We start from the raw sequence: 25942 nt of genomic DNA on the forward strand, positions 1-25942 counted from the left end.
GCCTCTCCCTCACGGGCAGGGGAACGTCCTCTGTCTCCCAGCAGGCTGTGAGCACCGGCCGCTGCTGTCCTGGGGTCGAGCACAATGTCTGCCATGAGACACGCTCATTTGGTGCAGGCAGGGATGGCTGGTGGAACCTGACCCCTGCCTGCTTTCCTGTGCCCTGGACACAGCCTCTGGCTGGGGCTCCAATATTTCAGTAAAGGGGGATATTATGAGGTCACGGGCAAGTGTGATTTGGGAGCCATGTAGGATCCAGAGGAAGAGAGGGTAAGAGAAACATTGTTTCATCCAGAGGAGGAGGTGGGGTAGAAACTCAGAAGAAGGTTGAAGGTGGGGTGTTGGATCCCCTAAGAGATCCACTGGAGCTGTGGACCCTTCTCCTCCTTCCTGCAATCCTGAATCCTGTGAGGGTGGCGACTCCTCAGACGTAGACGGTTACTCCCAGGAAACTACGTCCCACATCCTTGCTGGCTCCCTGTCTGGCATGGGGGTTGTGGTCCCAGGACTCTGTCTTTGGGAGAAAGAGCCTGGTGCCTGGGGACTTACTTCTAAGTAAGACCTCTAAGAGAGATCTTGAGGTCAAAGAAGCATAGTAAGGTCTGGCAGGGGTGCATGTGAGGGGGCGGGGGCCCGAAGATCTTGGACATGGGTGGGCCTGAGTGAGGGGGGGTGACTTGGGTATTCCCTATTCTCACTCCTGCCCCTCACAAAAAGTTGCCAGACAAAATTCAGGGTTCCCAGTTAAATTTGAATTTCAGAGTCCTTGGCTCTGGGACCCCTTTCTGCATAGAGGAGGAGAGAATAAATAAATAATTAAAAAACCTTTTTGAAATGTTTATTTATTTTTGAGAGAGAGAGAGAGAGAGAGCAGGGGAAGAGCAGAGAGAGGGAGACACAGAACCTGAAGCAGGCTCCAGGCTCCGAGCTATCAGCACAGAGCCCGACGTGGGGCTCGAACCCACACACCGCGGGATCGTGACCTGAGCCGGAAGTCAGACGCTCAACTGACTGAGCCACCCAGGCGCCCCAATAACAAATAAGTTTTAGCACATCTCAAATATTGCATGGGACAATAGGTGTCCCGTATTTTTTATTTGCTAAACCTGGCAATCCTATCCCCACACCCACCATGGCCTTTGTCAGGGACACCTGTCCCCCCAAGGCTGCCTGCAAATGGGGAAGGCCCAGCTTCCAGTGGGCTGGCCGTCCTGCTCCCAGCCAGCCTGAGAAGGCCCTGTGCTGGCTCCGTGGCTGTTACTGCAGGTACAGACAGTGGCTGTGTGAGTGGCAAGGCAGGGTGTGTGTGGAATGGGGGAGGGGAACTGGGCAGTGGCCGAGCCAGAGAGACAAGGGAAAATTTTTCTGTGGGTTCTGTCTTGTCCCCTCCCCAGACTCACCACCACTGGGGCCCTGAGTCACTGGGGCAAGGGGATGGGACAGACCAAACTTTTCCACTCAGCCCCCAGCCCTGTAACATGGCTCACCTGATGGCCCCGCCCACAGAGGGAAATTCCAGTCCTAAATCCTGTCCGGAATTCTCACCCTGGCCAGGCAGCTCTGCACTGGGGGTTGGGGAACTCCTGGGGCCAGGGCACACCTATGGGACTCCCTTCTGCATCAAGAAAAGAGTGGCTCGCTTAAGGAGGGCTGGTGTGGGCACAGCTGGGGAGCGGTGGGGCTCCGTATGGGGGCGGCAGAGACGTGAAATCTGAGGCTGAGGCCAACACAATGTGTATAAAGGCACATTGAGGCCACTCTGGTTCAGCTGACACCAATTTAGACTGTCCCCAAACCCCGTGTGTGTGTGTGTGCGTGCGTGCGTGCATGCCCTTCTCACCCAATTGCTGGTGGTGGAGGGGGTGTAATTACAGAGCCGTTGCCAACATAAAGCCCATATTCTCTAGCCTGATGTTCAAGGCCCTTTGTGTTCAGACCTCAAGGCACCTTCCCATGGTTATCCACTGCTGCTCCCTTCGGTGCCCTGGGCTCCTGTCCAGGTCCTCAAACGCAGATGCCTTCCAGGGGCCAGACAGGTAACTGGGGACAAGGGAAGTGGACTGGACTGAAGGGGGAGGTGTGCTACTCAGCTTCTCAATGGTTGTTGCATTTCTGGAATTTAAGATTCCAAAGCCCGTCCTCCCCCACCCCCAGCCTCATTGTTTACCTTCTGGCTCTGGAGATGGACTGCGCCTTTTTCAAGGACGCCCTGCAGGCCAGTGCGGGGTGGGCCAGACAGAACACGTCTGAGGGCCCGGATGTGGTCCACGGGTGCCAGTTTGCAACCTCCCATCTGGCCAAATTGCACCTTTCCTGTTTCGTGTATATGCCCCTCCCACTCCTGCCTCTGTGCCTTTGCTTAAGCTGTTCCCTTGGCCTGGAATGCCCTCTGCCATCTCTGGGCATCCGAATCCCATCCATCCTTCAGAGTTCAGCTCACAGGCCACCTTCCCCATGAAGCCTCTATCACCCTTGCCTCGCACTTCCGGCCTTATGTTAAGGTTATTTATATTCCTGTTGAATCACCTGTCGGGGTTGGTTCTGTGGTCAGGTAACTTCTGACTGCCTGGCCCAGGGCAGCGTTCGATAAAGAATTGTTGAATGAACGTCAACCGGGCAAATGTAACCGCGTCCCCCTCCCCCGCTGCCCTGCAACCCCTTCAAGCCAGAATTGGGCTCAAGTCATGGCTCTGCCTATTTCCTATAGCTGGGTGACTTAGGGCAAGTCACTTGGAGGCTTAATTTCCTCATTTGTAAGATGGGTATGTTAATAGTATGTGCATCTGATGATCGTCTGAAGAATAAACGTGCTAATGCATGAGAAGCACTGAGAAGTGTACCAGACGCATCCGGTCATCACTCTTGTTATTACAAAGCTCCCATGCTGCCCTCCTCCACGAAGCCTTCCCCAGTCCTGCAGTCGGAATTAATCCCTTCCTCCATCGGGTTCCTACTGTACTTTGCCTTGGGTTATAATTAACCGTCTGTATTACTAACTCTTCCATCAGACTGTCACCTCTTGGAGGGTGGGGCTATGCCTCACTGATCTTTGGTTTTCTCAGTCATTCATGCGGCAGTTACTGAGTGCCTTCAAAAGCCAGGCACCGTGCCAGGGGGCTGGAGATAAGCCGGTGAAAGATACGTCCCTTATAGCACTTGGCTCTGTGTCGAGGTTATTGTTTGCAGACACCTCCTTCTGCTACCTAGTGTCTCCTTGCATCACTGGAAGTGGGCTGGAATGGGGTGGGCTAGAATGGGCTGGAAGGTCAGGGCCCAGCAAAGCCCAGGCTCAGCTGACCGCCGAAGGGCAGCTTTACCCCCCAGTGTGGCCTTCTGTGCTAGGAGAGCAAGGTCGAGCTGGCAGTCAGGGAGCAGTGAGCAGGTTGGACATGGCGTGCCTCGGATCCTCCGGGTGAGGACTGAGATGGTGCTGACAGGTCCAGTGACTGAGCTGGGTGGAAACCCCCCAGCTTCTGGGTCAGCCCCCACTCCCTGCACTCCCGCATCCCCAGCTTTTACGTTAGGATTCACTACGTACACCCATGATGCAACCTGGACGGATAATTGTGAATCAGATGTGTACAAGCTCTAGAGCAGGCTCTTGAGTGTGACTTTAGCGAGATCCTTGGCCTCCCTGGGCCTCCATTTCGTCACAGGAGGAATTATGCGAGTTAATACCTCTACAGTTCTTTGCATTATTATGGGTTAGCGGCACTAGGTTGGGAGTTAGGAGCCCCAGGTCGATCCCTGGCCCACTCCCAATGCCCTTTGGGACCTCGGACAAGCCCTTTTCGCTGTGTGGGCCTGAGTCTCCCAGGCTGTAAGATCAGGAGTGGTATGTACTCGTCTCCAAGGCTCCTCCCGCCTCTGAGAGCCTTTGATCTTAAGATTCTCTCCCTGGGGTCCAGCCTCTGTAAGTGGGGTTTGCCCTCCCTATTCGTAGGGACCAACTTCTCCCTGACAAATGGGGAGTCGGTTCCCTCATGTCTGAGGGGCCCCAGCCCCAATTCCCCAGTTCCAGCTTCAGTCTTGGGACTGGAGTTCCCAGTCCGTGGCCTGGAGCCCGAACTCCTCTTTCTCTGCCTCCATTTGCACGTGGGACTAAGCTCAATGTCACCCGAGGAAGCAGTTGGGTCCCTGTGCCTGCACACCTCACCCTCCTACCCCTTTGCCAGGCCCACAGCCAGGGGGCAAGGAGAGAAGGGAAGGTACTTCTGAACTCACCTGCAGGGGTATGAAGCATGAGATGGGCAGGAGGGACAGCTTTGTCTTTAAGGGCCACAGCTGTAAGTGGGGATCTGAGAGTGTGGCTCTGGGAGGCCCTGCCTGAGTCCTGGTGGACCATGGACAGGAGGGGCCGCCATTACGTATAGGTGGCCTCCCACTTGTACCTCAGCGGGCTTCCAAAGACAGGCGAGAGGGGTGGCGGTGCTGACAGTGGGCTCCCCTCCCCCACCCAGGCCAGAATGCAAGCTCTTTTTACTAACCCTCTAAGTCCCTGGTCCTCATTAAAGACCCTAATCCTCCGTCTGCCGGCTGCAGATTCAGAGGCCTCTACCCCCAGGTCTAGCGGGAAGGGGACAAACAACCGTGGTTTCGCTGGCCCTTCCCCCACCCCCACCCATAAGCCTGGGCTTGGGCACCTGACTGAGTCCTCAACGGGCATCTGAGGGCCACCAGAACCCAGGGTAGAGCTTCTGGGAAGTAGAGGAGGGAGAAGACAGGCCTCTGAGGGGAGGAATCCTAAGAAAAGAGGGAAAAGAGGAGGAGGTGATGGCAATGTTCTGACCAAGTGGGAGAGTCCCTGGCAAGCGACACTTCTCCCTTTCCCTCGCCCCTTGCCACCCTGGAGATCCCCCACTGAGGGATGCCTACAGGGCAAGCGTGGGCACCCAGGGCACCCTCATTTTCCTTGGGTTTCTCCAATAGGGCTGATCACTTCCTCCCTTGCTCTTGCCTCCCCTCCTGGGGCCTCCAAAGGCCAAGGGGAACACACACTCTAGCAGGTAAGCATAGCAAGTGCTGGAGGAGGCTGGGGCCAGCATTCACAACTGGCTCCTGGGCCAGGCTGGCAACGTTTCCATTGGCCTAGAGCTTCCTTGTGGATGTGGAGTAATCGTGTCCCTTCCCTTTTACCTCCTTTCCCCCTGGATTGCCGACAGCAGCTTCCTAGGGCTCTTCTTTGAATAATGCCGAAAGTGGGCTTCTTCTGGAGGCCCAAGGTTCTCGGGGCCCACCCATCCCCCAGGTCTACTGGGTGCTAGCTGGGGGTGCTGGGCCAGGGATTGCTGGGGTCCCCGGGGAGAGAAGACAGCCCATCCTTAGGCAGCTTCCAGACTGATGGGCTGAGACACAGGCCTGCAAACAGAAACGTGCACCGTGTGTCATCCACTATTGACTCAAAGGGGCAGGTGGTTAGTCATTAGACCATGGACATAATCAACTATATCTCATCAGCAGCAAGACACATGGTTAAGTAATGTGCCGCCAAAAAGGAAGAACACTGCTAATTAAACTATGACCCAGTGCCTTCTTGTTATTGATTGCAAGGCGCATCCTGATTTCAGTGATGTTAAAATGTCAAAAATGTGTGTCAGAGAACAAAAATAAAAGCTAAAAACATTTCTCTTGGACACACATTTTTCCCCGCTTCTCCCAGCATTTACTTAGAAGGGTTGTTCTGAGGTTTGTGAGATTAAGCATGTAAATCAGCACGGTGCCTGGCGCATAGTCAACGGTCACGAAACGCTCTCCATCGTTGCTACTGCTATTACATGTACGTGGAAGTCCTTTTTGCTAATTTTGTACTGTTCAGAGGCCAAGGTCTCTGGGAACACAAGTGGCTAAAGGCAGAGGCGTCAGGAGGGCCAAGGAGGCAGCTTGGAGGGGGCACTATTCCATGGGTGAAATATACAGTGTACCTAGGGGGTTACAGGGTAATCCCCAAGGAGGCATCGGAAGGGGGCTGAGCCCAGAGACCCCTTTTGCCAGCCTCTCAGAGAAGCGCCATCCTGACTCATTACCCCTATCAATCAATCAGTCATTGGGTCAACTCATTCATTAAGACATTTATTGAGCACCTGTGCCTTCACAGGCACTGCTAAATCCTCTCCTCCAGCACCTCCCATGTGGCCCCAGCCTGGCCTCTGCCTGTTAGGACAATCCAGGCCTCAGCTATTTGAACTGGCACATCAAAGGCGGAATGGCCCTGACTCCTCATTAGGGGCTTTTTTTTTCCATGGATCAGCCAAGAAGGGCAGCTCCTCCCCTCTCGCCATCCCTAATCTCACCCACAACAGGGGAGGGCATCTTCATTTCCCAGACACTCCTAGGCTTTTGCAGATGCTGTTCTCTCTGCCAGGACACCCTCAGCCCCGTTCTGTGTAAAGCCTCAGTCCCCTTTGTTACAAAGAGGGCTTTAAGCCTTTTCTCCAGGAAGCTTCTCTGAGAATGCCTGGCCCCCAGTCAGCTATTTCTTAGTGCCCTCGGGACCTAGTCTGTACCCTGCAAACTGAACCCTCGTGTGGTCTGGGCTTTTTTGCCTCTGTGTCCCAGTTCAGATGGCCAGATGGTTCAGATGGCCACACAGGATAGGTGACCTGGCATTGGGATACTGCCCTCCTGACTTTAGTCTGAGTTTTTATCTCCCAAACCCCTCTGGTGGGCTCCTGGGAATCAGACACTGTGACAGGCAGAGGTGGCCCTGCCCTCAGAGCCTTCTCAGCCTACGGGGCTATGATATCCTCCTCTGTCACAACACACTCCTCGGATCTCCACCTCCTCCAGTGGGGACCCATCCTATGTCCTCCATCAGATTGGGGTATTCCTGTTGAGGGAGAGAGGCTGTATATGCTAAGCTCTTCAAGAGACCCTTGACTCCCCCCAGCCAGCCACAGAGCGCTCCCTAAACTCTGTCCCCTCTCTCCTACCCAAGCAGGCCCTCCGTTGTTTGTTGTTCAAGTGCAGACCCTAGGGGCCAAAGCCTTCCTCACACCCAGGACTGAGCTGTCCTGTCCTTAGCTTTCCAAGAACAGGCTCCATTGAGTGCATATAGTTGTGAAATGATCCTGCTGGGCCCTCCAAGAGATGAGGCCATTTGTGGGCTGAGTGGGCCATTACAGGCTGCCAAGGGTCAGGCTGGGGTCCTGTGGGAGCCAGGGCTCAGGCCTCAGCCTTAGGGAGGGCCCATCTCCTCCCTGCATCAGCCTCTAGGAGCAGGGAGCTTTGGGGAGTGGGGAGCCAAGTCCCTCAGGCCTCCCTCCTACTTTCCTCCCCACTAGGGCTTCTCCAGAGGAGAAGACAGGAAGAAAAATAGACCTTCCTAGCTGTGGGGCGAAACTGGCCCCAGGGGGCCCGGTGCAAAATGAAAATGCAGGTCTCTCCTCCAACAGCAGAACATTATGCTGAGCATGGGGGCCGATCACACACATCCTGCCGGAGGCACCCTAGGACTCCTGTGGCCAAGCCCCACACTGTCCCAAGGAGGGGTCTGTGGCCTGAGAGAGGCAGGGTCTTGGCCACTGGCACCCCGGAGTGGAGCCTGGGACTCCTGCTCCCTGTCCAGTGCTCGTCCCTGGGCCCCACTGCCCTGGGAAGACCTTCTTCCTCCTGCCCTCCTTGCTTGCTTCTGAGCCTCCTGAAATGCTCTCTGTCCCTCACAATCTCCTTCTTCAAGGAGCCTTTCTTTCCTGTTTAGAGCAGTTTTACCTGCTGATTATTCCCATGCTTCTTACCCCTTCCAGGCTCATACACACAGCTCTACGCTTGAACTTCTCTCTTTATATGTTGGTCTGTGTTAATGAGAGAGAACAGCCTCCTTCCTCCCGTGCCCACCAGCCTCTCCAGGTCTCCCTCCTCAGACTGGGAGCTCTTTGAGGACAGGGCAGGCCCTTCATTTGGACTGGGGGCTCCCTGGGGTTGGCAGTTCTGGGCCTCCCTCTAGGCTCTCCTCTGCTTGCCAAGCCGAGATCCTTCTGATGTTGCACTAAGGGGGTGACTGTGCCCTTATGTTGATACCCAGGTGGCTGTGTGTGTTGGGGGGTGCTGCTCCTGGCTGTCTGCCACCTTCTCTGTCCTTTCCTGATCAGGGGCAGCAGATCCTGTGAGTGAGGTTGGTTGGGGGAAATGGAGTCAGGGGTGAGGGAAGGAAACAGGGGCAGCAGGAGGCAGTGTGGTTGCATATTCCTCCTGCCAGCAGGGCCCCAAAGGAGAGTGGGCCTCCCCCTCAGGGGTGTGAGGGAGGACGGCTGCTCTTGGGCTGGGGTCAGGGGGAGGGAGAGCAGCCACTCAGCTGAGGCCCGTCACTCAGAGGCAGGGTTTGTGGCATTTGGGCCAGCAGGGGAGAAGGGAGGGAATGTGAGGAATATCCTGACTCAGCAGTCGCCCCCCCCCCCCCCCCCCAGGGATGGGCGTTGGGGAGGACTGATTGCTGAGAACATGCAGACGGTGGAGGCCTGTCTGTCCCTCCCTCCCCCAATCCCTGATCTGAATCTGCCCGGCTGCGTTTGGGGAGGAGGCTGGGGACAGAGGTCAGAAACACTGGTGTGCCCCCAAAGATGCTGGAGAGGCAAAGAAGGAAGTTGAGGGAGGGGGCTCTGGGTGTGTGTGTGTGTGTGTGTGTGTGTGTGTGTGTCTTTTGACCTTGTCATAGATGTTGTCATTGCTGTGACTATCAGCCAAGGAATGAACAGCCCTCTTCCCAAATGGAGAGGATCACTCCTCTGTGGGGACAAGGCAGGGGACAGTATGAGGGAAGGGTTTGGCTAAGGAGTGGTGTGGGAGAGGGGGAGGCGCATTAAACATGAAAGATGGTGGCCTGGACCCTGGGCCCAGTTGAGAGGGAGGTAAATGGAAGCTTGCTTTAGCAAATCAGGTGCTCCCTTCCCCAACGTGAACATAAGCTTGGTTAAGGCCGGGGCTGTCTCATAACTTCTCTTAATTATCTGACACCCCTCCACAGGGCTGGGTGCATAGTGGGCGTTCTGCCCAAGGCAGCTTTTGAGTACGCTTACATTATTTTTAAAGCGGTCTTGCAATAGCAGGTACCCCAAATTAAACTCACGCCCATAATCCCAGCTATTTACATTTCTTCTGGTACCTTCCAACGTCTTCGTAGGTTATACGCTTATGCAAGGCTGACTTATGTAAACTCAGCCTGAGTCAAGCTTTTCCAGCGGCCTTGGTGACCGAGAGCACTGGCCGACTGGGTGTCGACTCGCGTGTCACGCTCCTTGCTCCTTCACTCCCAAGTAACCCTTGTTCACGGGCACCCTCACTAGACGGGTTTCCGTCCCCCCACCCCGCCATGTTTACATTGCTGCCAAGCAGATACCTGCTTCATTTATCTCCTGATTTGAAAGGATTCTGACTGATATAAAAACAGACTTACATAAGATCTGCCAGAATGGAACACTGACCTGATTTGGGCGCTGCACGGGTACAGCAGGGGTCGGTTTTCATGTCCAGATCCCTGCTGTATCTGCAGCTGGAAAACCCTATGTTAACACTAAAAAGCTTTATGGAGCGCCTGGGTGGCTCAGTCGGTTAAGCGTCCGACTTCAGCTCAAGTCATGATCTCACGGTTCATGAGTTCGAGCCCCGCGTCGGGCTCTGGGCTGACAGCTCGGAGCCTGGAGCCTGCTTCGGGTTCTGTGTCTCTCGCTCTCTCTGCCCTTCTGTCTCTCGTGCTCTGTCTCTCTCTCTCTCTCAAAAATAAACATTAAAAAATTAAACTAAATAAATGAATAAAAAGCGCCAAAATGTCACCGAACTCCAAAATATCGCCGAACTCAGACGACCCGGATCCATCATCTGAGAAAGTCTGTGAAGGCAGCAAGCTATGATGGGGTCAGAGGAGTAATCTGAGTGAATTGGCGTGCCACTGGTCTCCATAGAATCGACACAAGTTTGAACAACAATAGCAAAGGCATTGAGGGATAGTATTCATTCCACTTTGTGAACAAAGATGTTCCTGTTGTTATTTAAAGTGGAAGGACTAGGATCCATTGGGGGAAATCGTCCATAAGCTGGGTACGTGATGCCGCATTTAGCTGTCCTGCGCAGAACCATGGGGGGCAGGTGAGAAGTGGGAAGGCAAGACACTAGAACACAGCATTTTGCTCATGAAAATTCAGTGGTCCTTGGGGGAGGAGGGGGAGGGTGGGTGGCGGAGCTGTGCTGAGGTCTCGAGTGTGCAGGTGTTGGGAAGTCCATTCTGAGAGCAAGTGTGTTAGTGTCTGGTCTCAAGACCCGGGGAGGGGGCGGGGTGAGGTGTGGAGAGAGAGAGGCAGGCAGGGGCTAGATCCTGCAGACTCCCGTGCTGATGCTGAGCCCAGGCTCCTTATCCTTAGAGGGAGAGGAGAGCGCCTTCCTGGGTGCCCATGTGAGAGACAGCTGGGAAATTCTTCCCTGTGCTAACTGAGATCCCTTTTGCTGTAGTTTCTGACCATCCCATCTTCGTTTCTCTCCATTGTATATAATTGCTCACCGTGCCCAGGGCAGCTGAGTGTAGATCTTCAATCTGCAGTTCCAAACCCCAGATCTGGGCCTGAGGTCTGACAAGTCCCACAAGAGCTGCGGGGATTCTGAAGCGGGATATATAAGATAGTCAGGGCCATCCAGAAAACCAGAGCCCAAAGTAGAACACAGTAGAGAAGCTGGGACCCCCTCCCACCTCCCTTCCCTGCTGTGGCCTCCTGCCTCCCTTAGGACCTAGTCTGTACCCTGCAAACAGAACCCTCCTATGGTCTGGGCTTCTTTTTTGCCTCTGTGTGTCCCAGCTCCGATGGCCAGATGCCGGCTGCACAGGATCAGGGGCCTGGAGGTGGTCACCCTAGGCGTCCCACATTTCTACAGCATCCTCCACTGGGTGCTTCTCTGAGAGCAACGTGCTGAGAGAGCACTTGTGGGGTGTGGGGGCGGGGGTGGAGGCAGGGGTCAGGGTGCATTTTAATTTCTCGTTAGCGATGACAGCTGTAGAACTCAAGCAATTAAGGAGGAAGACTCCCCCAGGATGCCAGAAGGCCAGCCCCCCAGCTGCGCGCATCTTCCTCCCTTCCTCCTTTTTCCATTACCCCCGCCCTTCCCCACTTGCACACACACACGTGCGTGCGCGCGCGCACACACACGCACACACGCACACAGGCTTCCCTTCTCTGGGCCGGGGAAACTGTGGGCTACAATTGTGGGGAGGAAAGCATTGCAAAGGGGGCCCCTCCTCTGGGCTTCAGTAGTAGGAATCGGGCAAAGTAGGGAGAGGCTGCCTGATCTAGAAGATACCCTCTCCATCATTCAGTAGGGGGTGGGCTGGACTTGCGGAAAGGGGCCCACTCTCTTTGGGGTTGGTATTGAGGCTGGGGGCCTAAAAAATGACCAAGCCATAGTAGCCTTCCCTGTGCTTTTAGACTGAGTGACACCCTCCCACCCCAAGCCAGCCTGACACGTAGGGGTGCAGGAGAAGGGGTCTCAGGTGGGGAAGACAGCGAGAGAAGCTTTTCTTTTATTCTGTCAAGTTGTCCAGGGCATGGGGCGTCTCACAAATTTCCTGTCATCTCACTGGGGATTCCTTCCGGCCCCCCCACTCTGGATCCTGTCCATTTTGTGGATTCTTGCTCTGTTCCTAGCTGTAGGGGGAGGTACACGTGTCCGATGCCATGCTTTTATTAACATCAGTCCTACCACATGGGCGGGGGTGTGTTTTTGGATGCAGGAACAAAGCTCTATATTCCCTATCAAAACATCTCCCTCCACCCACCAGCTGATACTTGAAACTCCACCAATTAACATTTGCTTTCTTTAAGACTGTCTCCTTGTTAAATTGCAAATTCTCTTGGGAAAGGAACCCCTTTAAAAGATCTGATAGCTGATATTGATAAATGGGTAACTGGGATGGGGGGCCCCCGGTTCTTCAGGATTCTCTGGTGGCAAGGGGTTGGGACAGTAGGTTTAGAGAAAAGGATAGATGTGCTTCACAGCTTCCCCTTGCTTCTGAGTAAGTCTTTAGAGTGGCGAGGAATGACAACTCCTCTCTGACCTGAAAAAAAAAGGAAGCCTCCACATTCTCATGGTCATGCCCATGATCACTGATAGCCCTCTACACGCATGGAATACCAGTGATGCTACAAAGATGCCCGACCCGTGACCCTGGCTCTCAAGATGCTCACAGCCTGGTGTGGGACACTCAGCTCACCTGAGTGACCAGTGAGGAGCCTGTGGAGGTTTCAGAGAAAGGGCTTACATGTGCCGAGGATTCTCTTAGGGAGATTAGACAGGTAACAAGGAGGATTTGAGGCAGGGAAGAGGAGATGGTTCAAGGGAGAGCTGAAGAGGCCTAGTCAGGCTGATAGAGGTGGGACCAATGGCTTGGGCGTAAAATGCCATTGGGAGAGGCATTTTGGAAAGTGAATCTCCGGGACTCCAGCTATGGGGAAGATGGGAGAGGAAGGAATTGGGTGTGAGTCCAGGGTCCAGAGCTTGAGCACCTGGGTGATGGTGGTGTCGCTGGCAGTGAAAGGGAAAGTCTGTTGGAGCTGTGTTTGGGTAGAAGGTGTGTTCTATTTCAGCCTAGTGCATTTGAAGATGTCATTCCCTCCCCCACCCCCCCTCCCCAGAAGAGGGCAAGACTGAAGGCAAATCATGCATATACAGAGTATAATTTTTTTCTTCACTAGCTTCTACAAATACCAGGGGTTCTTCAAAGTGGCCAGTACAAAGGTCTAGACAATTTTCCCAAATAGCATGCCTTTGGTCAAAATGTTTTACCCATTTGTGGCCTAGTTCCCTGGGATCCACTAGGCACTTGGCCCAGTCTTATGTAAGGCATGTAGACTGTTGGGTTTATGCCTTCAGGGAGTTTACCATCTAATCGGGGTGACATTAAAGGAAAACTCATGAAAGGGCCTGCATATACCTGTGGCTTCCCATCATACTGAGTACATTAGTTGTCTGCTGTATAAGAAATGGCCACAAACTTAGCTCTCCTCAAAACAACATCCATTTATTAGCCCACAGTTCTGAAGGTCCCAAGTCTGGCATGGCGTAGCTGGGTTCTCTGCTTCTTATGGTACCAGAAGGCTGAAACCAAGCTGCCGGCTGGACGGAGTTTTTATCTGGAGGTTCCTGAGGGAAAATCCACTTCTAAGCTCCTTCTTATTGTTGGCAGAATCCTGTTTGTTGTGACTGAGAATTGAGACTTTATTTCCTTGCTGGCTCTCAGCCAGGGCTGCTTGAAGCTCCTGAAGGCTGCCTGAATTCCTTGCCACACGGCCCCCTCCGACTTACAGCACTCATGGCACGTCAACCACTTCTCACGCTGTATGTAGGTCTCTGACTTCCTCTTTGACCAAAGAAAACTCTTTGCTTTTTTGTCTTCTTAAAGTTTTTTTTTTTTAATTGCGGTAAAATATACATAACATAAAATTTACCGTCTTAACCATTTTACGTGTACAGCTCAGCCGTATTAAACACATTCAGAACATTGTGCAACCATCATCGCCATCCATCCCCAGAACTCTTTTCATTCTTTAAAGCTGAAACCCTGTCCCCATTAAACACTAACGCTCCATTCTCCCCTTCCCTGACCCCTGGTAACCACCATAGTACTTCCTGTCTCTATGATTTTGACTACTCTAAATACTTTGTATAAGTGGAATCAGACATCAGACAGTATTTATCTTTTTGTGCCTGGCTTATGTTTAAAAAATTTTTTTTAAATGTTTATTTATTTTTGACAGAGAGAGAGAGAGAGAGAGAGAGAGAGAGACAGAGCATGAGCAGGGAAGGGGCAGAGAGAGGGAGACACAGAATCCGAAGCAGGCTCCAGGCTCTGAGCTGTCAGCACAGAGCCCGACGAGGGGCTCAAACTCATGGACCGTGAGATCATGACCTGAGCCGAAGTCGGACACTCAACCGACTGAGCCACCCAGGCGCCCCCTGGCTTATTTTGTTTAGTACGATGTCTTCAAGTTTCATCCATATTGTAGCATATTACAGAATTTCACCTCTTTGAAAACTTAAAAAAGTCTTTTTTATAATGTTTTTTTAATTTATTTAAAAAATTTTTTAATGTTTATTTATTTTTGAGAGAGAGAGAGAGAGAGAGACAGACAGACAGAGACAGAGACAGAGAACAAGCAGGGAAGGGGCAGAGAGAAAGACAACAGAATCTGAAGCAGGCTCCAGGCTCCAAGTTGTCAGCATAGAGCCTGTTCAAGCCTGGGGCTTGAACTCAAGTGCCGTGAGATCGTGACCTGAGCCAAAGTCAGGAGCTTAATCAACTGAGCCACCCAGGCACCCCCGAATTTCCCCTCTTTTTAAGGCTGAATGGTATTCCATTGTGTGTAGAGACATTTGCTTGTCCATTCATCTATTTTTTTATTTAAAAATTTTTTAATTTAATTTTTTATTTTTTAAAATTTGCATCCAAATTAGTTAGCATATAGTGCAACAATGATTTCAGGGGTAGATTCCTTAGTGTCCCTTACCCATTTAGCCCATCGCCCCTCCCACAACACCTCCAGTAACCCTCTGTTTGTTCTCCATATTTAAGAGTCTCTTATGTTTTGTCCCCTCCCTGTTTTTATATTCTTTTTGTTTCCCTTCCCTTATGTTCATCTGTTTTGTCTCTTGAAGTCCTCATATGAGTGAAGTCATATGATATTTGTCTTTCTCTGACTAATTTCACTTAGCATAATGCCCTCCAGTTCCATCCGCGTAGTTGCAAATGGCAAAATTTCATTCTTTTTGATTGCCGAGTAATACTCCATTGTATGTATATACCACATCTTCTTAATCCATTCATCCATTGGTGGACATTTGGGCTCTTTCCATACTTTGGCTATTGTTGATAGTGCTGCTAGAAACATGGGGTGCATGTGTCCCTTTGAAACAGCATACCTGTGTCCCTTGGATAAATGCCTAGTAATGCAATTGCTGGGTTGTAGGGTAGTTCTATTTTTAGTTTTTGGAGGAGCCTCCATATTGTTTTCCAGAGTGGCTGCACCAGCTTGCATTCCCACCAGCAATGCAAAAGAGATCCTCTTTCTCGCATCCTCGCCAACATCTGTTGTTGCCTGAGTTAATGTTTGCCATTCTGACAGGTGTGAGGTGGTATCTCATTGTGGTTTGATTTGTATTTCCCTGATGATGAGTGATGTGGAGCATTTTTTCATGTGTTGGTTGGCCTTCTAGATGTCTTCTTTGGAGAAGTGTCTGTTCATGTCTTTTGCCCATTTCTTCACTGGATTATTTGTTTTTTTGGGTGAGTTTGATAAGTTCTTTACAGATTTTGTATACTAACCCTTTATCTGATATGTCATTTGCAAATATCTTCTCCCATTCTGTCGGTTGCCTTTTAGTTTTGCTGATTGTTTCCTTCGCTGTGCAGAAGCTTTTTATTTTGATGAGGTCCCAGTAGTTCATTTTTGTTATTTAAATTTTTTAAATGTTTATTTATTTTTGAGAGAGAGAGAAAGAGAGAGAGAGCATGGGGGAGGGGCAGAGAGAGAGGGAGACACAGAATCTGAAGCAGGCTCCAGGCTCTGAGCTGTCAGCACAGAGCCCGACACAGGGCTCGAACTCACAAACTGTGAGATCATGACTTACGCTGAAGTCAGACGCAGAACCAACTGAGCCACCCTGGTGCCCCCATTCATCTATGGACTGACACTTGGATTGCTTCCATGTTTTAGCTATTATGAATAATGCTGCCATGAACACGAGTGTACAAATATCTTCTTGAGACCCTGCTTTCAATTCTTTCAGGTATATACCAAGAAGTGGGATTGCTGGATCATATGATTAATTGTGTTTAACGTTTTGAGGAAACTCCATACTGTTTTCCACAGTGGCAGCACCAGTTTGCATTCCCTCCAGCAGTGCACAAGGGCTCCAATTTCTCTACATCCTTGCCAACATTTATTTTCTGTTGCAAAAAAATTTCTTTTTGGTAATAGCCACCTTAATGGAAGTGAAGTGGTATCTCACTGTTGCTTTAATTTGCACGGCCCCAATGATTAGCGTTGTAAAGCGTCTTTTCATGTGCTTATTGGCCGTGTGTATGTTTTCTTTGGAGAGTTGTCTCTTCAAGTCTTTGGTCCATTTTTGAATTGGGTTATTTGTTTTTTGTTGTTGAGAAAACTCTCTAGGGCTCTTGTGATTAGGTCAGGCCCGTTGGGATAAACTCCCATTTCTGGAGTCCACTGTGCCATATAACAGAAGCTAATCACAGGAGTGCAAGAGATCAGACTCACCATCCAGGGATTATAGTGTTCACCAGGGTTGGGGACTGCTGGGAGGCCATCTTAGAATCCTTCCTTCCACACTCAGAATTAAATATGAAGTTTCTACAGCAGCTAACAAGACTTCACATGTTTTGACCCCTAGCTACCTCTCTCCCTGGCCATTTAGACGTTCTTACTTTCCCTCAAAAGACAAGCATGTTCTAACTCTAGAGACTTTGCACTTATTCTCTCAGTCTAGGGTGCTGTCCCTCAGACATTTCCATGGCCTTCTGCCTTATTTCCTTCAGGTTTCTGTACAGAGACAGCCTTTTGCTGATGCCATCTCAATCTCTTGCTTTATTTTTGTGCACAGCACTTATCACCACCTGATGTATTATATATGTATCTGTTCACTTATTTATTGCCTGTGTTCTCCAACTGGAAGTAAGCTCAGTGAGGGCATTAATTTTGTTTTCTTCACTACTCTATACCTAATGCCTGGAATAGTGCGTAACACATAGTAGGTTCTCAATAAATATCTGATGAATGAATAATTGGATGTGTTTTTATACCTACTGGGAGCCTTTGAAATGCAAAGGTTCTTCCACAGCACAAAATAGATGAAAAAATTTTCTTGCACTACTTTTGTTTCATCGTTTAAAATTTTTAATAAATTTTAAAAACTTTAACTACGGCAAATTAAGCACAAAGTAAGCAGAAGAAAGATAAAGAAAAATTAAGTAGGAAGCAGAAAAACATTAGAAATAATCTGAAACTAAAAGCTGTTTTTTTCAAGATAATCAATAAAATTGATAAACCTTTAGCCAGATTGATCAGAAAAAAAAGAGAACACACAAATTACAAATATCAAGAATGAAAATGGCATTTTCACTGTAGATTATACAAGTACTAAAAAGATAAGAATATTGTGAGCTGTTTTACTCCAATTATTTCCATAAGTTACACAAAATAAACAAATTCCTTAAAAATACTCAAGAAGAAATAGATAACCAGAATAGACCTATATCTATTTCCTAAAAACTGGATTTGTAGTTAAAGGTTTCCCACCAAGAAAACTCCAGGCCCAGATGGCTTAACTGATGAGCATTGCCAAACGTCTAATGAGGAAATAATACCAATTCTACACAAACTTTTTAAGAAAATTATAGAGGAGGGAATACTTCCAATTCATCCTATGAGGCCAACATTACTCTGATACCCAAACTAGACAAAGATACTACAAGAAAAGAAAGCCATAGATCAGTATCTCTCATGAGAACTGATGCAAAAATTCTCAACAAAATATTTGGAAGTTGAATCTCACTCTTTCCTGCCTTCTATGATAATACATCATGACTAAGTGGGATTTATCCTAGGAATGCAAGGTTAGTACCATTAAAAAAATCAAGCAATATAATTCATCATATTTAAAAAGAAAACAAATGATCATCTTAATAGATGGAAGAAAAACATTTAACAAAATTCAATATGCATTCCCTCATAAAAGAATTTCAGCAAGTCAGGAATAGAAAGGATCTTCCACAACCTGATAATGAACCTCTGCAAAAGAAAACCTATGATGGTGAAAGATTGAATGTTTCCCCTCTAAGATCAGTAATAAGACAGGGTTGTCCACTCTTACTATGTCTTTTCAACATTATACCAGAAATTCTAACCAGTACAGTAAGGCAAGAAAAAGAAATACAAGGTATTCGTATAGGAAAGGAAGAAGTAATACTGTCATTATTTGCTGATGACATGACCAACTGTGTAGAAAATATGATGGAATATACAATGAAGCTACTAAAACTAAGAAATGGATTTAGTAAGGTTACAAGATACAAGATAGATATACAAAAATCAATTGTGTTCATATTAGTAGTGAACAATTTGACACTAAAATTAAAAAATACTTTATTATTATTATTATTTTATTTTTTTGAGAGAAAGAGAGAGAGGTGCAGAGGGAGAGAGAGAGAATCTTAAGCAGGCTCCATGCCCAGTGCAGAGCCTGATGCAGGGCTCAATCCCACCACAACCCAGTCATGACCTGAGCCAAAATCAAGAGTTGGATGCTCAACTAACTGAGTCATCCAGGTGTCCCTAAAAACAATACTTTTAAAAGCAATTATCCATTGCCCTTGGATCTCAGTTTTTCAGTTCTGGGACATTTTCTTATATTATGTCATTAATGATATCTTTCCCTTAGTTTTTCTGTTTCTTCTACTATTTGGATATTATTGCCTGAACTGGTCCTCTCATTTTATTGTATATTCATTCATATTTTTATTTTTTATTTTTATTTTTTTTACTTCTTTAAATTTAATTTTTTAAAAATTTACATCCAAATTAGTTAGCATATAGTACACCAATATGCTGTATTGAGGTCTGAAAAGCTGGTTGGGAGCTCTAAGAGTGTGTGTGTGTGTGTGTGTGTGTGTGTGTGTGTGTGTGTGTATTTAGTTTGTCATCTGTGAGCCTCACACTAGGGTGATCTGACTGCATATTTCATTTTGAAGCCTCTTATGTTCGTATCTTGGGTCTTTTCTTCCTTTCAGGTTAGTCAGATTCCACAGAAATGCACCCTCCGGTTTCCTGCCTGGAAGACAAAGGCCAGTTTTCTGTTATTCCAGGGGGCCTGGGTCCCAGCATCCACCATGTGAACATTTTCAGTAAGATATATCTGCTCTCAGTGTCCTGGGGTTCCTTGTCCAAAGACCTTCCATTTCCCCCTCACCAGGGAATAAACCTAGAGCCCTTTGCCTGGCTGTGTGAGGTAGGGAAAGAATCTGAGGAAAGAATCTGACTGCTTTTAAAAAACACTTTGGAACAGTCCTCTTTATTTACTCAATTCAACTCCCACTTCCAGAGGTAACTGCCATCGCTATTTCCTGAGCCTTCTAGAAATTCTAGGGTGTAGACTAGGTGGTTATGGTATTCCCCACCACCTGCTTTCTAGCTTCCAAAATTTTGTTGCTGTTATCTTCTCTCCCATTCTCCCCGTCCCCGTGGGTGTATGCCTTAAAAAGCAAAATCAAATGAAAAGAAAAATGTAGAGAGCCTTTAACTTTGCTATAGTGGCATTTCAGGAAAGGAGCGAAGTGGACACAAGTGTTCAGGTGGCTATCTTTTCCTGGAAGCCCCTTAATCCATTATTAGAGGCTTTAATTATTGCCAATTCCATGTAATCATACTAAAAGAACAGACCAGGTGTGCTCTGCTCAGGTGCTAACCTATACTTTCCAAGAGGGCAGGAACCGTGTGAGTTTGCTTTACTGTGGCGTTTCGTTCCCTTGAGCAGGGCCTGGTATGTAAGAAGATATCAATAAATATTTACCAAATTTATGAATCAACAAATAAACAAATGAGCTGCCTTCAGAACCTTTATTGCACTGAAAAATTTCCTCAATGATGTCAAGTCTTCATCTTGGGGAACGGAATAGTACGTGGAAATAACCAAAAGTTGTTTAGTGCCAAGATGTGTGAACTAGGGGAGTGAGCAAAGTCAGCAGGTAATAACAACACCTTTTTTTGGGTCCAAAACAGGGTGTGGCACCAAGTTATGAGATTGATTTCCTTGTTTGGTGTACAATGAAATCTGAGGTCAATTCACTAAAGGAAGTAAATGTTACATGATTTTAGGGCAAGCCATTTGAGCTGCCAAAGATTCTGCCTTCCCTTTCAGAAGAAATAAAGTTGAACCAGATGAGCTGTTACCACCTTCTGGGCCATGGGGTTTGATGATTCTACGTCTCTGGGGGCTGAGGTATGTATGATTGGAGGGGCAAGAGAGTGCAGAATTCTGATTCTCTGGGACGTGCATCCTGGTAGGCAAGAGGGAAGGGGTGTTGGGAGACGCTGCTTCTCTGAAGTCAAAGTGGGGTTCAGAATCTGGCCCCCTCTACCCAGCTTGAAATGCCAACACTAACAGCTCCAAATGTGTATCATGCACTCACTCCATGTCAGCCATCGAGCCCTACACATGTTGCCTCATTAGGTCCTTGCCATAGTCCTATGGGGTTGGTGGTCTTATTAAATCCCCATTTTCGGGGCGCCTGGGTGGCACAGTCGGTTAAGCGTCCGACTTCAGCTCAGGTCATGAACTCATGGTTCGTGAGTTTGAGCCCAACATCGGGCTCTGTGCTGACAGCTCAGAGCCTGAAGCCTGCTTTGGATTCTGTCTCTCTCTCTCTCTGCCCCTCCCCTGCTCTCACTCTGTCTTTCTCTAAAATAAATAAACATTAAAATAAAAAAAATCACAAAAAAACTGGGGATTGATGAAGCATATGTGAAAATCAGCCGGTGGGTGGTCTTCTGGTGGTTACTCTATGTTATCTTTGCTGACTGACCAGCAAATATTGGTAATTAAATGTTGTCCATTTAATTATCAAAAAGATGCTTAATTGTTGACCAACGAAGAGAAAAACAATAAAAGTTTCTCCTATAGACAGTTGAAATAGAGCTAGGATCAACCGGAACATTCTGGTGATTGATCAATCAATCAAGGTAAGTGATTTTTCTGACTCACTCTGGGATGAATATTGTTTTAACCCTATTGGTACCTCTTCCTTTGATGACTGAGGCTCTCTGGACTCACTCTGAACAATGCGTGATGGGACCTGACCCCAGGGGACTCTGATTTGAAATCCTGAAAACATTCGACTGAAGTTCTAGTACCGCCTTGTTTTATTGTTATTTCCATCTTTGATCACAAAAAGGAAATTCTGGCTTTTGGTTCATTCTTCTCTTTAAACCACAGTGGTTAAGAGTGTAGGCTCTGGAACCGTATAGACCTGAGTTTAAATCCCAGCTTTCTTGTTTATTTGCTGGATGGTTTTAGGCGAGTTACTTAAATTCTAAGCTGTAATTTTACAAGGTTCACGTGGGGATTCACGAGAAAAAAATATAAGGCACGTAGTAGGAATGCAATCAAAGGCAGCATTTACCATTATTACCATCATCATTCAGGGACTCTACGTATGGATGTCTACGCCTCCAGGTCTGTATTAGTCCTTAGGCTGAGGTGTGGGATGTACAGATCATGGAAAAATATAGTTCTTCCTATGTAAGGGTGCTTGGAGACACACATGCGTGTGTGCATGCACACACACACACACACACACACGACTCCCTCACAAAATTAAATGATCAGCATTGATCCACAACATGAAGCTTGCGAGGGCTAGACAGCTAATGCTGTAGGAGTTTTGGGGAGCCTACTGAGTGGAAATGTTCCAGAAAGTCTTATCTTAAGAGGTGAGATTTCATGGCTGGCGAGACCGGGATGAAGAAATAAGCAACGTGCGTTTGGGGCTGTCAGAAGACCTGTCTGACTAGAGTGGGATGTGTGTGTGTGTGTGTGTGTGTGTGTGTGTGTGTGTGTGTGTGTGTTGTGTGTGTGGAGGCAATGGGGAGAAGGTTGTAAAGTAAACTGGGGCTACACACTATTATATTACTAATAACACTGGGAATAGCTAGCAACATTTATTTAGTGCAGACCAGATGCTTATGCTATACCCTTTGCATATATGACCTCATTTGATGCTCACTCCGACCTTGTTAGGTATTATGATAGGTGTAGGTACTATTATCACAAGTTTTCAAGAAAACTGAGGCTCAGAGAGGTTGGCTAACTTGCCCAAGGACACATAGCTAGAAATTGGCAGACCCACATGGGATCTGAATGCACAAATACACACAGACACTGACACAGACAGACCCACACAGGGGCCCAGGCTCAGGCAACAGACAGTTGTCTCTCTTTTCATTCTTTGCTCCCCTCCCCTCTAGCTGAGTTAAGGGCTAGTTCTTTCCTTTGAGGGGTCCTGTGTGGCAAAGTAACCCCTCTGCTCAACTATGCTACCTCTGCCTCAAATATTCCTGTGGTTTTAGTCCCCAGGACAGGCCGCTCAGAGGGCAGGGCTGGGACTGAGATGAGGGAGTGAGGTGACAGGGTGAAGTATTTAAGAAGGTGCCCGCTGTCAGGGCCAACCTTGAACTTTGTGTCCTAGTTGCCTCACTAGCCTTACCCTAGTTCTGACACTGCAAGGGGGTGGGGGGCTTTGCAGCTTTGCTGTGTGGGCCAAGAAGCCCCTCCTTATTCCAAGGGCAGGTGGGAATTCCCAGGGCCCAGGCCACTGCTCTCCTTTCTGTCCCCAAATGAGCAGCGGGATAATCTCAGATTGGTCTCAGATAATCTTTCCACTGTTCAAACCCATCCTTGTTCAGCGTGCCCCAGGCCCAGCTGGTTTCTGCATCCTCTAAGCGTCAGCCCTCTCAGGCCTGGCCCGTACTCTCCAATGCCAGGTTGCAGTCTCCAGCGGGGCACCGCCTTCCCCTGGGGCAGTGGGTGAGGGGGCAGATGGTTGGTCCCAGGGGTCTGTTCAGAGAGCCACCATGGGTATGCCCCAGGGGCCGGGAGTCCAGCACTGCTCTCCCGCGCCCTCTAGAGGCTTGGGGTGGCACTGGGTGAGGTACCTAGGAGGGGTCCTGGTTGAGGAGGGGGCCCTGGGCCTCTAAGAATGTCTGGAAGGTGTCCACAGTCAGACGCAGCTTCATTTGAAGCCCACTGCTGGAAGACGCCCAGCAAGTTTGTGCTCTCAGCTCAGGAGAAAGAGGTTCAAGGCCTCCCGCCTCTGTCTGTGTGTGGAGGGTCCTTCCTCCTATACGCCAGAGAAGGAGCTCTCTAGCCTGTACCCAGCCAGCCCAGCAGGATGACCCCTCTCCATTTTCACCTTCCCCTTGCGCAGCCTTAAAGAGGCGGGAGGCTTCCCCCTGCCATCCCTGGGGAGGCGTGGAGACAACTCCTCAGATAGCCAGGGGTCCCCTGAGGAGCATTAGGCCAGGAGGGGCAGAGGGGTGAGGAGTGTGTCCAAGGTGGCTTGGTGAGGACAGAGTGTGGGAAGATGGGGGGAGAAATCTTCAACTCCTGGTCTGGTAGACGGACAGAGAAGGAAGAGAGTGGTGATGTGGGGAGAGCCAGCATGGCTGGCCTTTCCAGCCTGGAAGACTGGGTGCTGGGGACCCAGGCCTCCAGAGGGGACTGGGCAGGGCCGACCCAGCTTCCTTGTAATACACAGGCATAAATCATCGGCAGCTCAGCACATCTCCTTACATCAAGGTACCCCAGCCTCACCTCAAATTGTCCATTATTTGGTTGAGGTATCCGGGGGGGCTTGGCCCTACCCTCTTGCTCATCCTTCCCCTTCCCCGGTCCTCACTGCAGTAAAGAGGAAGGGCCTTCCTTCCTGGGTGGTTTTTCAGCATCCGTTCCCTGAGATTCCTGGGTGCAGGACAGAGGAGGAGGCATGAGTCACAGAATTGTCCGATCTGCCCAAGTAAAGAGCAAGGGAAGACACTTTCATGGTCTACCAGCTGCCCCCAGGTGAGAGGTGGGATGACACCCAGAGAAAAAGCAGGTCTGGCCTGAGCACCCCAGCACTCTCAGGGGAAGGAAGGGCCCTTGTCCTCACAGTCTGTCCTGTGGACACGCCCCCAGCCTTATCTCCCCAATGCCTGGTCCAGGCTCAGTGGGTGTCATCTCTACTTCTCAAACTGTGGCTCTTTGCTCCTCTACCTAAGCTGATGTCACAGTGGCAGTGCAGGACCTGCCCCAATGAGGATGTGTTGTGCCCGGAGTGGGGCTGGGGGTGCCCAGAGCACGGAGTCCTGGGCTGAGGCTCCCTCTCATCCCCTCCCACCAGGAAGGGTCTTTCTCTCCATTTCCCACAAACACTTGCTTTGCCACTCGACAGCCTTCTCATTCCATTCCCTTGCTGCCCTGCTCTCGGCCCCACCACACCCCTGACAAATTCCTTCCCCCACTTCAGCTCTCAGATTGGAGGCATGGGTACCCCACCCATCTCGCAAAGGGGGTGCCTGGGAGCTGACACCCTGTCTCGCCCTCTCCTGCTTCCTCTCCCACTCCCTGACAGTTCATCCAGGCCAGGAATGGGCCTAGAAGTCTCTAGATAAACATACCACGGCTATCATGCCATACATCCCCCAGAGAAGATGAGTTTGGTGGGCCTCTGCTTATATAACTGAAATCCTTCTTATTGCAATCCCAGCTGTTGTGGTTGATGGCGATAGGCAAACCTGGGCTGGTGGTCAGACAACGGACCGAAGAGTTTGTTCTCTGTCTCCCTGTTCACCTCTGTTCCAGTAATCTTTATAAACATCTCTAAAAGGTGGTCCCAGCCGGTGCTCTCTGGTCCTCCCTGGTCCTCTCTCCATACCTTTCAGCCCCAGAGGCCACAGGCCGAGTCCACAGCTCTCATTCAGCCTTACTGCTTCCTCCCCATCCCCTATGGCCATGGGCTGGGAGCCCGACAAGGGCTTCAGAAATCAGTCACCCCTTCACTCTAAAGAGAGGACTCTGAGGCCAGAGATGGGCAGTGCCTTACTTCAGGTCACACCGCACGGCAGTGACACTTCCTGGTTTTGAACTCAGGTGCTGCGACCCCTGGCCACAGCCCCGAGCACGGATATATATCCAAGGAGCTGCTCAAGGAGCAGTGGTGTTTAATGGCAGGGCTTCAGAGACGTGATTTGTTATGAGGGGCTCTCAAGGTGACTCTTGTGGTGGTTTTGGGAGAGAGTTTTCAGGGGCGCCCAGCCTCTGTAGCTCTGGGTGGGGAGGGTGCCATGACCCAGGTCAGCTTGCCTGGAACAGCTGGGTTTCTGGGAACTCTCCTCTCTTCTCTGTGGGGCCCTGTCTCGGGGGGTAGTGGCAGTGGTGGGGGTGGAGTTGGGGGTGGGGTGTGTGTGTGTGTGTGTGTGTGTGCGCGCGCGTGTGTGTGTGCGTGCATATGTGTGTGGTTTATTAGTTCTTGTGGCCTTCAGCTTGGAGAACTGAGGAGCTACAGAAAGGAAGAGGTTTTGGTGGATAAGTGGTGGGGACGAGGGTCACACAGTGGGGGAGGAGCAGCTTCCCCCCTCCCCCCAACGTAAGATTCACTGTACTTACCTCTGTCCTCTTTCAAGCTGCAGGTCATGATGCCTGGGCGGGGGGGGGGAGGGGGCTTAGGGGAAGGGGTTTGGCGCCCCTCACTGTACTTGTGGCTCTCTCAAGTTGCCGCACCAGCTCCGCTGGCACCTGTGCCACCCAGATGGGTGTCCCATCTCCTCAGAAATCTCCCTTTTGCAGGCTCTCCCTTAGTCCCTGGAGGCCCAGTGGGAATTGGGGAGATGTGAAGACTGCCTATCTTCCTACCTTGTCCCCCATTGCCCAACCTGCCCCCCTCCCCCAGCAGTGGATGGGGGCTAGGGAGCAGTAACCTCGCAGGGGCCTCTGAGAAGCTGAGCCTTTAGACAGGCATACAGGAACACTCAGCCAACAGGACGGTCCGGGATGTTCCGTGGGACAGTGGGGACAGGCAGAAAGGACGGAGGGAGGACAGGAGAGGAATGGAGATATCCAAAGAAAGAGAGGGAGAGGAAGAAAAGGAAAATGTTCTGAGTAATTATAGCTGTCGGTGATCTGGGCACTTGGGGTTGGGATTCCAGCCGAGGGCTAGGGCTGGCTGTGTCTGCCATTTTTTCAACAGTGGCTGGAACCCACGAGCGGTGACATCCCTGCTATGTTGGGTGTGGACTATATTTATGTACAGAAAGGTGGGGAGCCCTGGCCTGGTCTTCCCAGGAACGGAGGAGACATGGAGGCAGGTAGACCAGGGCCCCAGACAGGCCTCATGCTCGGCTGGGAACGGTACATTCCAGCCTAG

Source organism: Felis catus, chromosome B2 (genome assembly GCF_018350175.1).
Source record: "Felis catus isolate Fca126 chromosome B2, F.catus_Fca126_mat1.0, whole genome shotgun sequence".
NCBI lineage: Eukaryota > Metazoa > Chordata > Mammalia > Carnivora > Felidae > Felis > Felis catus.